At 39.1% G+C, this 16791-nt stretch overlaps 1 protein-coding gene across 1 annotated transcript in view; it reads right to left on the bottom strand.

Annotated features, from left to right (window-relative positions):
* Positions 1 to 16791, bottom strand: part of AQP9 (aquaporin 9) — a 39800-nt gene that overhangs the window by 15956 nt on the left and 7053 nt on the right. The gene's annotated exons all lie outside the window — the stretch shown is intronic.

Below are 16791 nucleotides of genomic sequence, written 5' to 3'. Positions count from 1 at the left end.
TAGATGATCTTTTAACATCCCCTCCAGTCCCTGATTCTAAGATATATTGATTTAGCTCTACCTGCTAGACAGTAGGGAGAAGTAGAACTTGACATCTCAAGGGAAGCACAGGGGCTGCGTATCACACGCACAGGGCTGTCTTTGACGTTAATCACAGACTCCAGACCCTGCACTGAGAGCTAAATAAAGTTGCAGCAGGAACATGTTCCCTTTTCCCTTTTCAAAAAACAAAAAAATCCCCTGGGTTCATTTCACAGCCTACCAATTTCACCTAGGCTTGACATTATTTTTTTCTAGGATCCCTATCTGTTATAATAACTGTCAGAATTAAAACCACACTGCTGTCTTTTTTTTTAATTTGCAGCCAATTAAATGCACCTGGCACAACTTCCAAGCTAACTGGCATTTTGGTAACATCTTCTGAAAGAAGGAAAAAAACATTCCAGACAGCTGAGATGACCTGATTTAGACAACCAGGGGTAAGAAGAGACACATCTAGACACTGGCCAGTCCTGAGCTATTACTACTTTCCAAATAAGCTTCTTCCCTCTTTTATGGTCTGATATTCATGCACTTGTGATAGTCTACAGGGGGCATAAAAGCTTTAAATGGCCTGAGTGGACCTGGGGAAGCTTCTGTCCTGTCAAACTTCATTGTGATTAATACTGTCCTCTTCTACCCTCGATGTTGAAATTGCTTTTTTGTTCTTTTCTAGAGAGGATAACTGATGCTGTGCACTGCAAGAAAGGAGCAGAAGGAGAAATGAACAAGGTAAGGACTTTAGTTACCCTAGTCAGCAATTGTTTCTCAGAAGATTTCAGCCCAACTTCACATCATTGCTTCTTAATTTTTGAATACATTCATACAGGCTGAAAATCAATGAGGAAGACAGGTAATTGCCTGCTAGTATCTTTCCTTGCCTGCTTCATCCCACCTGCATTCACAGCACCAGGGAAGCAGATCTGGGATATACTAATGTTATCATGGTCTGATTGCTAGGGAATTGGTCACCCACTCTGGTTTCCTTCTGTGTGCCCACTGTAATTTTTTTTCCTTAAAAAACTGAGAGAACTGTTGTTTATGGTATTACTGATAGAATTTCCAGCATGATTCCATGCTCTAACCTTTAAGAACTGCCATACTTTCCCCCTTCTTAGACACAGAAAGAGCCAACCTGTCTCAGTTTTTCTGGTCTCCCTATCTAGAAATCTTTTTTTGGACCCATCACCCTTTCATATGCTTCTCACTAAACCTAACCTCTTTTCTCTGAAATTCATTTGTACTGTCCGTACTGAACAGTTAATACTTAGTTGTTTTCCAGATGCCTGATCTTGATTTCCTTATCTAGAAAACAATCTCTAAGATTCCTTTACATACCAACAGGCAATAATATGCTAGTTTATCCTGTTTTATTCTGTTTCCTTGGGTGTTGTGTTTCCCAAGTACACCACCCATATGCATGCCATCCACAGACCTCCAAGGTCTCTTCCACCTTCTTGCCAAGATCCAGCACCTACCTTCTCCAGGTAGGTAAAAAAAAATCACAAAACCATGTAGGGGAGGGAAGGTATTACAAAGCCATGGATCTTGTCGTCACTGTGCCCCCAGAAGTCTTCGTTCATTTCTCATTCATATTCTCCCAATAGTTTCATTGAGCCTTCTCTTCTCTCATTAGCCCAAGACACCTGAGCCCCTTTCTGCAAATAATATATCCTTCTACTTGACTCAGTACCTGTAAGTGGCCTTGAAGATCAATGGGAATTCAGAATATCACATAAACATTGTGTTCCGGTTATTCAGTGCTACGTAACTAACTACTCCCAAACTTAGTGGTTTAAAATGGTAGCATTTATTTTGCTTGTGAATCTGTCATTTGGGCAAGGTTTGGTAGAGCATCTTACCTCTGCTCCATTTGATATCAAATATGATGGTTCAAAACTTGAAAGACTGGAATTATCTGAAGGCTCACATAGTCACATGTCTAGTGGTTGATGTCAGCTGTCAGCTGATGCCTCAGCTGGTGGGTTGGCCAACACACCTACAAATGGTCTCTGTGTGGCTTGGCTGAGTTCCAAGGGTGAGCACTGTACAGCCTTCAGAGCCTGCGTTCTTAAACCCTGCATCATGCTACCTCTCAGCCATAGCACTACTTTGGTTCTGAACTCAATAGCACACAAATTACAACATCCTTAATAGGCATTAACTTGGCCCATGTTGGTTACCTTTAGGAATAGGGAGCTCATTACCACATCAGGTAGCTTGTTCTAAATATTTTTGGTGTTCCAGTGGTTGGGAAGTCCTCCCTTATATGAAGTTGGAGTCCTTTTTTCCTGTAACTTCTGTTCATTAGCTCCTGGCTTACTCTTGGGACCTCAGAGAAGAAGCCTCTTTTATACACCAGGCACTCCGTTAAGTAGAGGGAGCAAAAAGTCCTTCCTGAGTTCTTTTCTGCTGGATGTTTGTCCCTTCACCTTTGATCCCTAGGGCTCCTCAGATTCCCAGTGAGTCTCACCTGGACAAGCTGTAGGTTGTTAGCACCCCTTTTAAGCACGGAGCCCAGGAATGGACACAATCCTCCCTTATTTTTTTTAAGCTTTTAAAAATGTTTATTATTTAAGACCAAAAATCCTGTGCAGGCTCCTTAGAGAGAATATGAGGAATATATAAAAATATAAAGAAAAAAAACCCAATCACAATGCCTTTACCTATGAACAGACATTATAAACATTTTGGCTTATTTCTCCCCAGTAATTTTTAAAATATTTATTTATTTATTAAAGTATAATTGACCTAAAACATAATGATTCACTATTTTCATACATTACAAAATGATCACCACAAGTCTAGTTACCATCTGTCACCATACAAACTTATTACAGTATTACTGTGTTCCCCATGCTGTACTTTTCATCCCTGTGACTCATTTTGTAACTAGAAGTTTGTACCTCTTAATTTCCCTCACCTATTTCACTCATCCCTCCACCGCCCTCCCCTTTGGCAACCACCTGTTTATTCTCTATATCTATGAGTCTGTTTCTGTTTGTTATATTTGTTTACGTATTTTGATTTTAGATTCTCTGACTTATTTTACCTAGCATAATACCCTCGAGGTCCATCCATATTGTCACAAATGGCAAGATTTCATTCTTTTTATGGTTGAGTAGTATTCCATTGTATATACGTACCACATCTTCTTTATCCATTACTCTATTGATGGACTCTTAGGTTGCTTCCATATCTTGGCTATTGTAAATAATGCTGCAGTGAACATAGGGATACATATAACTTTTCAAATTAGTGTTTTTATTTTCTTTGGATAAATACCCAGGAATGGAATTGCTGGATCATGTGGTAGTTTTATTTTTAATTTTTGGGGAAACCTCCATCCTGTTTTCTATAGTGGCTGCACCAATTTACATTCCCACCAACAGTGCATGAAAGTTCCCTTTTCTCCACATCCTTGCCAACACTTGTTATTTGTTGTCTTTTTGATGATAGCCATTCTAACAGGTGTGCGGTGACACCTCATTGTGGTTTTGATTTGCATTTCTTTGATGATTAGTGTCGTTGAGCATCTTTTCATGTGTCTGCTGACCATCTGTATGTCTTCTTTGGAAAAATGTCTATTCAGGTCCTATACACATTTGTTTTTTTGATGTTGAGTTATATGAGTTCTTTGCATACTTGGGATATTAACCCCTTATCAGATACATCGTTTGCAAATGTCTTCTATTTTATAGGCAGTCCTCCCTTATTTGTGCATCACATTATGACATGGTAATTAATCATGTACCTTCTGCTCCTTGCTTCTATTGCTATCTAGTGGAGCACTTAACCACAGGATGTAATTCAACTGTTCACATATTAATGCCTGGTTTTCGCAATTTTGTAAGATGCTTAAGATTGTGTAATAAACTTCTTTGCCTTTTAACAGCATCTAGGATACTGGAAGTAATTAAATAACCAGATCCTACATATTATTTCCAGTTATGACACTTGGTGTCTGTGTAAATGAATATGTTATTTCTCAGCCTCGGCTTGCTCATTTATTAAAAAATAATACCTGCCAGACTTGTTTCATAGGATTGTTCAGTAAAGGTTCAAATGGGATAACCTTAATGAAGGCACTATTTAAACAACAAAGGACAATAATAGGTGCAGGATATTATTGCCTTTGGTATAAACTCAAAAGGAAAACCCCAATTCAGGGTGAATAAATTAAAACAAAGGGACTCATGAACTTAACCACTAAACTGCCTGGCAATAAAAATGGGGGCAAAAACACATCTATGACAGATATTAGAAATAGCTACTATTTCATTCCAAACATGAGATCAAAATTTTGGGGGAGAGGGGAAGTGAGAAACTGACAAGAACTTCAAGGTGTTTTGCGTATTTGTGATTACTCTTGAAAGATAGGTCGTTGCATAGATGGCAAGATTTTAGTGCTTTTGGTAGTAAAGCAACACTAGAAAAGAGGAGGGGGTAAATACTGTTGTTATCAGGTTCCTTGCATGGCAGGAGTGGGAGAAAGAATTTCAGTAGAAAAGGAAGAAAGACTTTTGAAAGGCAGAACTCCTATAAAAGATTGATTGGTGAGTGAGGTACCCCCAGTCATTCCCAGTCACCCAGGCCATACATTCTGGAATCTTTTGGTATTCCTTCCTCTTCTCTCTCTTGGCTACCCATAGTCAATCATTCCCAAATCTTTGGAGTCTTCTTCTGTGGCCTCTGACAAGTGTCCCCACTTCCAGTGTCTCCCTACTCAGTGACCATGCCAGATGAAGCACAACATACATGCTCTCCCACCCCCATTGCTCAGGAATTGCCAGCATAAGGAATCGCCCCTTAACCTGGTACTCAGGGCCTTGCCTCACAATCCCCAGCTACTTTCTGCCCAGGGTTCTTCAGCATAAGTCTCTGCATCAGCCAGTCACTTTGAGTCCTTTGAGCTCATGACACTCATTTCCACCTCTGCACACCCGCTCATGCTATACCTTCCAGCAGAATATCTTTTCTGCATTTTTCCCAATCAAAACCGATCTATTCTTAACACTGAGCTAAAATGCTACCTTTTCCCTAGGGCTTTCTCTAGCAACTGAAGCCCTCAAAGTTCTCTTCTGCTTATTTTGCCATGTCTTTACAATGTCATTTCATTTTATTTCACCTTGCCTTGTGGCACCCCACCAAGGCTGTAATGTTCACAAGGGCACTCATGCTTCTTTGTATTCCATGCTCAAACAATACTTATGAAAAAAATTAAAATATCTGAACAAGCAGGAAAAAATCCTGCATAAAATGCCTTTTCAAGAGAAAAAGTTAATTTGAGGGTAAGATGTAAAAAGTGGGAGGTGTAATTTCTAAGACATACCACTTGGGACTGATGGGTAGTTCCCAACTGAGCCATGAGCCCTATGACAGGCTGATTAATGGACACAATTAAATGCTGGAGATGAGGAGAGAGAAAAATGAGTCCACAGATTTTATTTCATTTGAGCCTTCTCAAATCCCCCTTGCATATACTACCTCCTTTAAAGTGAAAGCCAAGATGTTCTGAGCACAGAACACAGTGCAAAACAGGCACTCAAAATATTTGTTCAGTGAGTGTGTAAAAACTGAGCCCTTTCAGAAAAGCAGTTAGCGAAGGTTAGGGATTACTTAGCAAAATGTTGGCAAATGCGTGCACCCTGGAGCCAGGGATCACCTGGGAACCTTCTAATTATCGCAAGAGGTCTGTGATTCCCTGTGCACATCAACGTTATCCAAAGAAGGAAAAAATTAACATGTCTTGTATCTACCTTTCTGTTTCAGTATTTTCAGAATTAATGGATACTAAAAGAACAGTTTCTATCCTATAAAGCTCCTGAAAAAATTTTAAAGTCGAAAGGAGCTCCTTGGGAAACGTTGTCATAGACTTTGGAATAAAGGTTGTATGAAACGTGGACTATCTTTACTCATCTGTTTAGGGTAATGTGAGTAAAGGAATACAAATACCAGCTACCATCTATTTGGTGTGTGCTTTGTGCCAACTTCCATGCTAAGTGCTTTACCTGTATTACTCCATCATTATCCCATTAACTTGTGATCACCCTGAAGGGGAGGTATTATTATCTCCATTTTATGGATGAGGAAATTGAGGCTGGGAAAGGCCAAGCAATTTTCCCAATGTTACATAGTAAAAATAAAGGAGACAGAACCAGGATTTGATCCCAGGTCTTAGTCAGAGGACTGTGCTCCTAACCATGACATATTGGACAGAGCAAGAGGTCATCAGAACCAACCAGTGCCCCCAAGAATTCATGGAAGTTTTCAGGGAGGACACTGGGTTTTCCACAGGAAGTGAGATGGGGCACCATTTTTCCTATCTGCGTACTGAGAGTAAAGGCCGTCTGGGAATGTTGAAGGATTTGGAGAGCCCAGGCAGCAACCATCTGTTACCATCCACCCAGTATAAAAGGCCTCCCTGTAGACCAGATACAGTCTGAGGAAAAAAGACTGAGGTTGAAGCTCATTTGGAAGCCTCCTTGTAGACCCTGCTCTTTGTGCCAGGACAAGTGGCTTTTCTGCTGACAACATATGTGATCACTCTAGTTCAGAAAAATACCCAACACTTGTACTTTTTCTCTAAAGCTTCCCATGACCTAGAGAAAAATTCTTTTCAGCCCCATTTCCCTTCCCTTCTCAGAGATCAAAGAGACATGGTGGTGATTAAGTGCAACTTTTTAGTTTATGCAAAACTTTTTTTATGGATTTCTACTTGCTTGATTTCTAGCTCCCCTTGCAGAGACAACTTCCACTAGATGACCAAGTGCTCACCGGGGAAAACTAGACCTGAAGGCAGAGTTAAACCTTTTCCTCTCTTGTTCTCTTTTGCTCGTTTTCTTTCCTCATAGTGTCTCCCAATCTTGTAGTCATCAGCAGAAATCACACTCCTCCCCCTATGCTGACAAAACCAGCCTACTCCTGGGAGTCAGTGGGCTGAGAGAATGGTGGGGTAGGCCTTTTCTACACTTACAAACCACACCCACGAGCCATGTGGATTTCCTGTGGAGCTGGCCAAAATTTAGGGCACTTATTTAGCATTCAACCTATTCACAACACCAAGACTCAAGAAGTCAACCAATTCCACCTCTCCCTCTCCGCCCCAAGTGCCCCGTTAGTACATTTTACTGAAAAAGAGCCAAAGAACTAACTCAGGTGGCCATTCTAAACTGCTCCAGTACCTCCAAAGCACACCTGGCTAGTGTTTATTTACTATTGTTCTTTTAAAAATGTATCTAGGAAGCCAATATCCTCCTTTAATCCAGTAATGTCAGTTTGGGTCATGTTTGCTATGTGCCATGTGGGCAGCAACAATGTGACCCAAGACATGAACCATGTATGACTAATTTACCTTATGTTGCTGCAGGTCTTCTTGGAAATAGGTAAGGAATATATTTTGAATAAAAAGTATTCTTCAGTAGATAATTTGTCATTAAATGATGTAAATATTCATAAAACAGAAGTCAGCATTAAAAGGTCATATCTGTGGCAACACTTATATTTTAAATAAACTGAGTTGTATTATGTGTAGGTGGGTGAGTGTATATGTATACACACACCCACCCACCCACATATATATATATAGATATATATATGTTATAAATAATCTCATTTAGTCCCAATAATAACCTAAGGGGGAGGAAAACTCTGCTGTTTTCATCTAAAGAAAACTTAGGTCAAAGAAATTAAGTAATTTGCCTGAGGACTATAGCTAGTGAGAAGATCATTTTGAACCTAAAATTAACATTTCCGTCCAAAGTTCATGTTCCTTCACTTACATAAACAGCCCTCAAGTGTACCTGAGCCAAATAAGTCATTTGTCCAGATTTGTACTTCAGAAGCCTGTCTTTCAAAAAATCAAATTGTGGAAAATGAAGATCTCCAAATCTACAAATACCTCTCACTGGGACTTGGCATTCACTTTTCTTCTTCCATTCCTCCCTGTTCATGTACATAAAAAAATTCTAAGTGCCATGCACAGTGCCCAGTGTCACAGGGATGCAAAAAACCAGACACAGGGCCTCCAAAGTTCACAGACCAGTAGGAGAGATAGGAGCTGGGAACTGGTAAGAATCACAAGAACAGTATGAAGTGATTCCCTGTCGTTTTATGTTATAATCCTGTTATTCGTGAATGGTTTAAGTATTTACGCCTAGGGAAAGTGTGCATGGGGATGTGGTTTTATAATTCAGCCTTACTAACTAGATGATGGAAATTTTGACATTTAAGTCTCCCCAAATTCTTGAATTACTTGATTAATACCCAAAATTATTGAGCCACCTGACAATACTATTAAATCCAAGATATATTAATATATCACATGAGTGTATAACAGATTGGCCTCATGAGGAACTTGACTACGATAATATAAGATGAAGATTTATCTTCTGATATTGCCAGAAATAAAATTGTTTTCACCCTATTGCCTCAACCAATTTTACCAGGGGGTAGGATGGGAAAAGGAAAGGACCACAATCTTGCATGTAGACTTAGATTTCTAATAGCCAGGCCTCCTGTAAACAAATGATATCGGACAGTCGCCCTCACAATCTCTCCATTTGCGCTTTTCTGGTGAAAATATTTTGTCTTTGTAGAATGTGGTTAAGGACACCTTCAGGGCAGAGTCACAAACTGGTGGTCCATGGCTAAAGACAGCCTATGAGTAGGATTGACTCAAAGATGTGTTTTGTTTTGCCCACATGGTGATTTTTTCTAATTTTAGAAATTGTTACCAGTATTTAAAAATAGAAAAATTGGGCTTCCCTGGTGGTGCAGTGGGTAAGAATCCGCCTGCCAATGCAGGGGATATGGGTTCGAGCCCTGGTCCGGGAAGATCCCACATGCCGCGGAGCAACTAAGCCCGTGCACCACAACTACTGAGCCTGCACCCCAGAGCCCACGAGTCACAACTACTGAAGCCCGCGTGCCTAGAGCCCATGCTCCACAACAAGAGAAGCCACCGCAATGAGAAGCTTGCGCACCACAACAAAGAGTAGTCCCTGCTCACCACAACTAGAGAAAGCCCGCGCGCAGCAGCGAAGACCCAACACAGCCAAAAATAAATAAATAAATTTACTAAAAAAATAGAAAAATTACACATAGAACTCTGGATTACTGACCATTCTCGAAAAACTGGAATATCTGATAAAGCCTTACCCCATTCCTGCTTAGCCACAGTGGAGACGGTCTGGGTGGCAGATGCCCCCCCGAGACATGGCATACACTGTCCACTTCCTCTCTAACTCCACCATGCCCATGTCACTCAGATATCTTACCTGACTGGTCTCAATAAGCTTTGGGGCTACTGAGTACCATCTTAAGTCCTAGAAAGTGAAACCCATTTAGATCTTGGGGCCAGTGACTTCCTGGCCCCACAGATACCATGGGTATAACCTACCTGGGCTGAGACGCAGGACAGCCTCCCAGTTCCTGGAGGAAGGATTGTTGGCTACCTTCAAATGAAGGAATAACTATGGGCAAAGCTTTATCTAGGGAGGTAGTAACAGGGAGACCGAAAATACAGTCCTGTTCTTGAGAAGAAAGTCATTTTGGGGCCTGCCACAGGCTCTCCTCTCCCTGTAAGTGTTGTGTCTTTTGTAACTGGAGAGGAAGAACAAATCCCAACCTCAGTACACTGGTCTCTGCAAACCTTGTCCCTCCGGCCCGTGCTGTAGGTATGTGTTACCAGAAGTCCCACCTCCTACTCCATCTGTCTATATATACCTATTTAGTTTATGTAACTGTGTCCATTGGAACATGTAATGGTAATAGTAACAACAAGAACAACAATAACAGATACTACTTATTGAGTATAATAGCATACATTAGCCCATTAATCCTCACAAAGACCCTATGAGTCAGGTCCTCTTAACTGTCTCCTCTTTACATATCAGGAAACAAAGCTTAGAGAGGTTAAGAGGTCAAGAGAATTCCTCACATACACACAGGCAGTAAGTGATAAAGCCCAGGTTTGATTGCACATAATTTTGGCCGCTGGGTGGATGAATGAGCAAACATTTACAGCCTGTATACCGTGGGCCAAGCATGCTCACTTCTATTACTTCCATTATTCCTCCCAACACTTAATCCTCATTTAAAAAGTGAAAGACTGGATGGCTTAACAAAAAATCCTATAGCTAATAAGTGGCAGAATCTGAATCGGGAGCCAGGTTCTCTGATTCCCAGTCCTGTGTTTCTCCTGAGACAACTTCTGCTACCTTGGTGGGGCTACTTGGTTTCTTTATTAGGACAGAATGCCTCTTCAGGCACGGCTTTCCAGTCAGTTAGTTTTCCAACTGGAAAATAAAACTTTCTCAATCATAACAAAAATGGTCACAAAGAACCGAGACTGAAATCTGGACATTCCAGTTAAAAATAAAGTATTGGGTGGCATGTAGCCTGAGATAATATCAGAATGCGATCAGTCACCTCTCAAGAACCAGCTGTACTTCAAAAGAGATGATGTTAAGGCAGGTTCATCAAAAGAGAGGAATCTGAGATTTGAGAAACAGGTGAATGGGCAAATGGCCAATTTTATAGGTCTCCAAATAGAAAAGAGTACCAAGAACCAACACAGACCTCAGAAATGAGAGGACTAAACTCCACTCTTTCCACTAGGCTGAAAAGAATAGTGCTCTCCTTTTCTGATCTACACCAGGCATTCACTCCTCCCTCAGCTCATCCCAAATAATGCTAGCTTGGACAAGAGCTTGATCGCGATCCCAGGGCCAGAATAAGAAACTATAATTATTGATTAAGGTGTGTGTGTTCATATCAGGATAACCATGGGGCTGAGTGTGCTGGGTGTGGATGGGGGGTTGCTGAGGGCAATTCTCTCTTTATTCAGAGTGGCCCAACAAAGTCAAGTATACCTCGGGTCACTCTCAATCTGGAAGATCACTGAAGATGGAGGAGTTTTGGGCACTGATTTGTTTCTTAGGTTCATTCCAGGGCTTGCAGTTCCCAAAGTGTGTTCCACAGTTTATCAGTTCTGTGAGGTGCTCCTCAAAAAAAGTGGCTTGTGGTCAAGTAAGTCTGGGGACAGCTGTATATTCTAGTCCCCTCTTAGAAATTTACAGTGAAGATTAAAGGCCTGATAACTCCTACAGTTAAGAAAACTACTTAGCTTGGTTTAACCCAGTGTTTCCAAAGCATATCTGGGAAGGATAGCATATTTTCTTTCATGTAGTTATTGTCTGCATTTCACAGAACTAGTGTTCTTCAGAACACAGTTTGAGCATCTCCCTAAATCACTTGGAAGGGATAGATTCTGCTGAGTGAGCTCTTTTGTGGGGAGCAGAGAGGTGAAGAAAATATACATGAACATTAAAAAATTTTCAGTTACAAAGGGTATATGATAAAATATAAGAATTCATGGGACTTCCCTGGTGGTCCAGTGGGTAAGACTCCATGCTCCCAATGCAGGGCACCCGTGTTTGATCCCTGGTCCGGGAACTAGATCCCACATGCATGCCGCAACTAAAAGTTCGCATGCCGCAACTAAGAGTACACATGCCACAACTAAAAATCCCACATGCTGCAACTAAAGATCCTGCATGCTGCAACAAAGATCCCACGTGCCACAACTAAGACACAGCACAGCCAAAATAAATAAATAAGTAAATATTAAAAAAACAAGAAACCGTGTCCTTCCCACCCCAGATTTCATATTTTATCCTCTGTAGGTAACTAATATCAATACTTTCTGGTGTATTCTGTTAAACATGTGTGTATATGTGTGTGTGTTTATACAAATGGGAGTTTTTATACATAACATTTTCTGCCTGCTTTTTCACTTTAAAAGCTTAGCGAGTCTTTCTATATCAGCATTTAAAGGTTGGCCCCATTATCTTTAATGGCTGCATAAGAGTCCATTGCAGCAATGCACCCCAATTTCTTTAACCAATTACCTGTTGATAGGTTTTGAGGGGAGGTTTCCTGCTAAGAAAGTTTTACACAGAGTCTAAGCCATGTGGGCCAATTCTAGGATGAGAGGGACTAAGCCCTCGGGTCCTTTTTGGTCTTCGCTGACCATCCCAGACCTGTACCTTAGAGCATATCAGCCAATCTATCAAGATGGCTGAGGGGGGGGCGGTGCATATTTTGCTGGCATATTTTCTTTTAAAGCATTTGCTTTGCTTTGCAGGGTCAGTGAACATAGCAGTCCTACCTCAGATGTGAAATAAGGTGCCCACTAGATGCATGGAGTCACTGCTGGGCTCTTTCAGCATCTTGATATGTTCTGTGGGTTGTCTCACTTCTGTGAGGCTTCGCTTCCTCGGAGGCCTCACTTTTTGCCGTATCTACATCACAAGGCTGATGAGTAAGGAGGAGCCAGCTTCTGCTTTCATCCCATGTTCTCCTTTCTTGTCAAGTAATGAGAACATGTTGCAGAAAACTTGGTCATTAAAGAAAAACTAAGCAACTCCACTTCTGGAAAGTACAAAACAAAAATACTTCCCCTTTGAAAGTAATGAAAATAGCAAGTTTTCTGGGTCAAAATTAAAACTCAGGGATCACAAGCACAGTTTTGTTTGGCAGAATCAAATTTGGCTTTATGAGTCTGCAACCCTTAGATCAGTGACTCAGAACAGACTTTTCTCCCCAGGTTCTTTGGAACTCTGAAATTTCCCAAGTTAGTCTGGCCCTTCATGTTCACTGACGATAAGGGGAAGCCCGCAGGAAGATCCTTCTTCAGCCAATACTGACTCAGGGTCTCAGGACTTGAAGAGGATCAGCCTCATTTAGAGAAAGCATGAGATTTCCTAGTCACTCATGGTCACACATCCCATGTGGGAGAAAGGGAGCAGAGAGCTGTTCTTTAGAGTGAGTGCTCTTTACCACCACACCCACATTCTTCAGTCTTCTTTTTTGTCAGTTTTCCACCTCACAGTCATCATTTCTGGTTGGTGATATACCTGGACACCCTAGCAAAAGCAAATGCAAACCTGTTCTGGAAGAGCAACTCCACAGTTCAGGCCATACAGATTTCCCACACTGAATAATAAACCTTCCTGAAGAGCTTACAATACAAATTTACAAAACACTAAAGGAAATGATCCTTTGTGAATGAGACAGTGGATAAAATAAGCAGGATGATTAGCAACTCCAAAACTTGAGATGATGGAAGTAAAATATCATAAAATACTGTAAATATGTTAGGCTTTAGTAAGTTAAGCAGATTAAAAATAAACCCATAAGGAGGGAAAAGAAAAGCAATTAAGTACAAGAACCCAATAGAACTTCTAGAAATGAAAACATATTAATGAAACTGAAGACTTAATGAATGTATTAAACAGAAGACTAGATATAACTGAATAGGAAATTAGTGAATCAGAAGACAGATTTGAGAACACTACAGAAAATTCATCATAGAGAGGTTGAGATAGATTTATGAAAGAATGGTTAAGAGACATATAGAAAAAAGTGAGAGGGTCAAGCATATATACAAATATAATAGGAATTCTAAAAGGAGAAAATAGTCTGGAGGAGAGGAAAGGTGATAAGCTGAGAATTTTCTAGAATTGGTGAAAATTGCAAATCTTTACATTGAAGATGAACAATGAATCCTGAGCACTACAAAGATTCATTCCTAGTCATAGTGAAGTTTCAGGAAAAAAAAAAGAAACTTGTAATGGTAGGCAGAGAAATGCAGGTTATTAAGGACAAAAATTAGACCAGTAACAGACTTGTCAATAGCAATAATAAAGACATTGGGATGACACCTGCAAAATGATAAACAAAACCAATCATCAACCTAAAATTTATCAACTAATTTATCATTGAACCTTGAGAATGAAATAAAGACATAGGCAAACAAAGACTGAGAAAGTTTATCCCTCACACACCCTTCCTGAAAAATTTCCTTAAGAAAGTTTATTTTATTGCACAAAGAAAATTGCACCTGAAAGAAAGTAATGAATGGATGCAGTAATGATTAGCAAGTAAACCGGTAAATGATAGTAAATTTAAATAAGTATTCACTCCTAAAAACACTAATATTAAGAAAAATGAGAGTAGAATATTGATAACAATGGCATAAGATGGAGTGGTTGATTACAATGAGGCTTTTAAAAAGTTTTTGTGTTGTTCAGAAGGAAAGAGATATAAATTCACTTTAAAGTTTGTGAATGCAATATTACATTTTTTTTTAATGTAAGGATAAGTACTTAAAGAATAGTGTAAGCAGAGGAGAAAAGGGAGAAACAAAGAAAGCTGATCAACTCAATGGGAGAATACAAGAAAGGTCAAAGCAGAAACTACTAAGTGGAAAACAAAGAAACCACATTAAAAATTAAAGAAAGGGCATCACCACAGGTACAGAAGAGATTTTTAAAAGCTGTAAGCAAATACTATGAAAAATCTTCTCAGAATTACTGCTTTCACTATATTAATTTTGAAAGTATTAACAATTTTGAAAAACTACATTTGAAAACAGAAATGAAGTACAGTTCCCTAGGAAAAAAATAAATTGCCAAAATGGAATTAAGAATAGAAAATCTAAATGAGACATAGCTTTAGAGAAACCGTCTCTCACACATCTCTCTCTTTCTCTCTCTTTCTCCCTTTTTCAGTTCACATGCTAAGTAATCTTTAAGAAACATAATCCTCATTTTATACAAAATGTTCCAGAAAACATAAAAAGAGGGAAAAATTCCAAAACATTTCATGAAGCTAATATAACCTTGGTAATAAAACTAGACAAGGGCAATATAATAAATGAAATTATAGTCCAGATCCTTAGTAAGACACTGCAAACTAAATGCTGCATGAGTAGGTGAGAATTAATCTCAGGAATGTAATGATGATTTAACCCAAAAATATTTATCAATGTAATTTTCTTTATCAACAGATAAGAAAAGAAGCCCTTGTGCTTATTTTAATAGATGTAGAAAGGTATTTTTTAAAAAATTCAACAATCTTTCCTAATGGGAGTTTTAGTAAATGAGGAACAGACAGGACTTTCCTTTCTCAAATCAAGAATGTCTACCAAAAACCTACAGAAACTATCATGTTTCATGGTAAAATACCAGAAGCAGATTTTTGAAAGTTGGGAATAGAAGAAGAATGCCGCAATTATAGCTTCTAATAACATTGAACAAGAGGTTTTAACCACTATGATAAGATAAGAAGAAATTAACAATTTAAGGACTAAAAAGAAAGAAAATAAAAACTCTCATATTCTCAGAAAAAAGTATTATCTGTGTCAGCACAGTCCAATAGTGCATTTTTCAATGAGAGAAAAGTTCTACATCTGTGTTGTCCAATATGGTAGTCAGTAGTCATATATGGCTCTTGAGCACATGAAGTGGAACTAGGAAGACTGAGGAACTAAATTTTTAATTTTATTTAAGATTAATTTTAAGTAGACACATATGGCTAGTGGCACTCAAATTTGATGGCCTTGATCTATACAGAATAGCCAAGATAATCTATAAACTTATTTGAATTAATAAGAGAATTACCAAGTTTGCTGAATGTAAAATCAATATACAAAAATCAATATTGTTCTTAAACCCTAGTAATAACCAATTAGAAAATATAATTTTTAAAAGGTACTATTCACAATAGTGATAATAACCATAAAGTAGCTAAGAATATATCAAACAAAAATATATATGACTAATACCAAGTAAATTATAAAACTCTGGAAAGAAATATAAAAGCAGACCTATGAATGAGGAACTATTCATGGGTGAGAAGATTCAATATTTTAGAATGTCAGTTCTATACAGAATACTATAAATTCAATGCAATTCCAGTCAATTAATCTTTTATTTGAGATTAATTTCCAGAGGAGAAAAATCTTAAGGTTTAGTAAACATGAAAAGATCAACTGCACTAGGAATTCATTAAAACTGCTAGTGAACTTCTATTTCCTACATAATCAAATGGGCAAAAATATAGAAGTTGGATCGTATCAAGGGTTGGTGAATGTATGGAGATGGGGACTCTTATGTTGCTGCCTGTAGTATAAATTTGAAACCACTTTGGAGAGCAATGTTACAATGCACATAAAGGTGAAGATAGACATGTCCTAAGCCACAAAACTCACTTCTAAGGATGTACTCAAGAGGAACTCATGTACCGGGAGACCTGTACAGGATGTTCATAACAGCAGGGTTGGTAATTGCAGCACATTGCAAACAACATAACAGTTCACGAGGCGAATGGATATATACACCTGCCGTACTACACAACAGTTAAAATGAATTACCTACATCTACATGTCCCCAAGTAGATTAATCTCAAAAAACGTCTTTGACATTTGTATACCTTCAAATTGTAGAAGGTATACAAGTTATGAAGCCACGCACGTAAGCTTGTAAAACATCCGAAACAGTAGCATAGATTGTCATGGGCGGCAGTAATAAAAGTTCAAAAGCATGCACAAGAATGAAGAGAAACCAGAGAGGTTTGATTCTAAATCCAGCTCCACCACACATTTGCCTGTGGGCAAGATGTTCCATCATACTAAGCCTTAATTTCCTCACCTGTAAAATAAGAACAATTTCCTTATCTCACTAGATTTTTCCAAGATTAAATTGAGTGTTAATGCTCTTCACCATCTTTTGTCCTCATCACATAACTGTATTTGGAGTGAGAGAACCTTCCGCTTCAGGCCCCTCTACGCTCCATTGAAGGCACAGGGCAAGAACCCACATAAGAGCTCGTGTTTGGTTCTTTCACAGTTCAGATTTAGAACCTTGGACTTTCTTAATGTGACAGAACACCCAGATGCAGAAGTAC

Source organism: Balaenoptera physalus (genome assembly GCF_965194825.1).
Source record: "Balaenoptera physalus genome assembly, chromosome: 2".
In the NCBI taxonomy this organism is placed as follows: domain Eukaryota; kingdom Metazoa; phylum Chordata; class Mammalia; order Artiodactyla; family Balaenopteridae; genus Balaenoptera; species Balaenoptera physalus.
The sequence above is the reverse complement of the archived record's forward strand: the minus strand, read 5'-3'. Positions and strand labels throughout refer to the sequence as shown.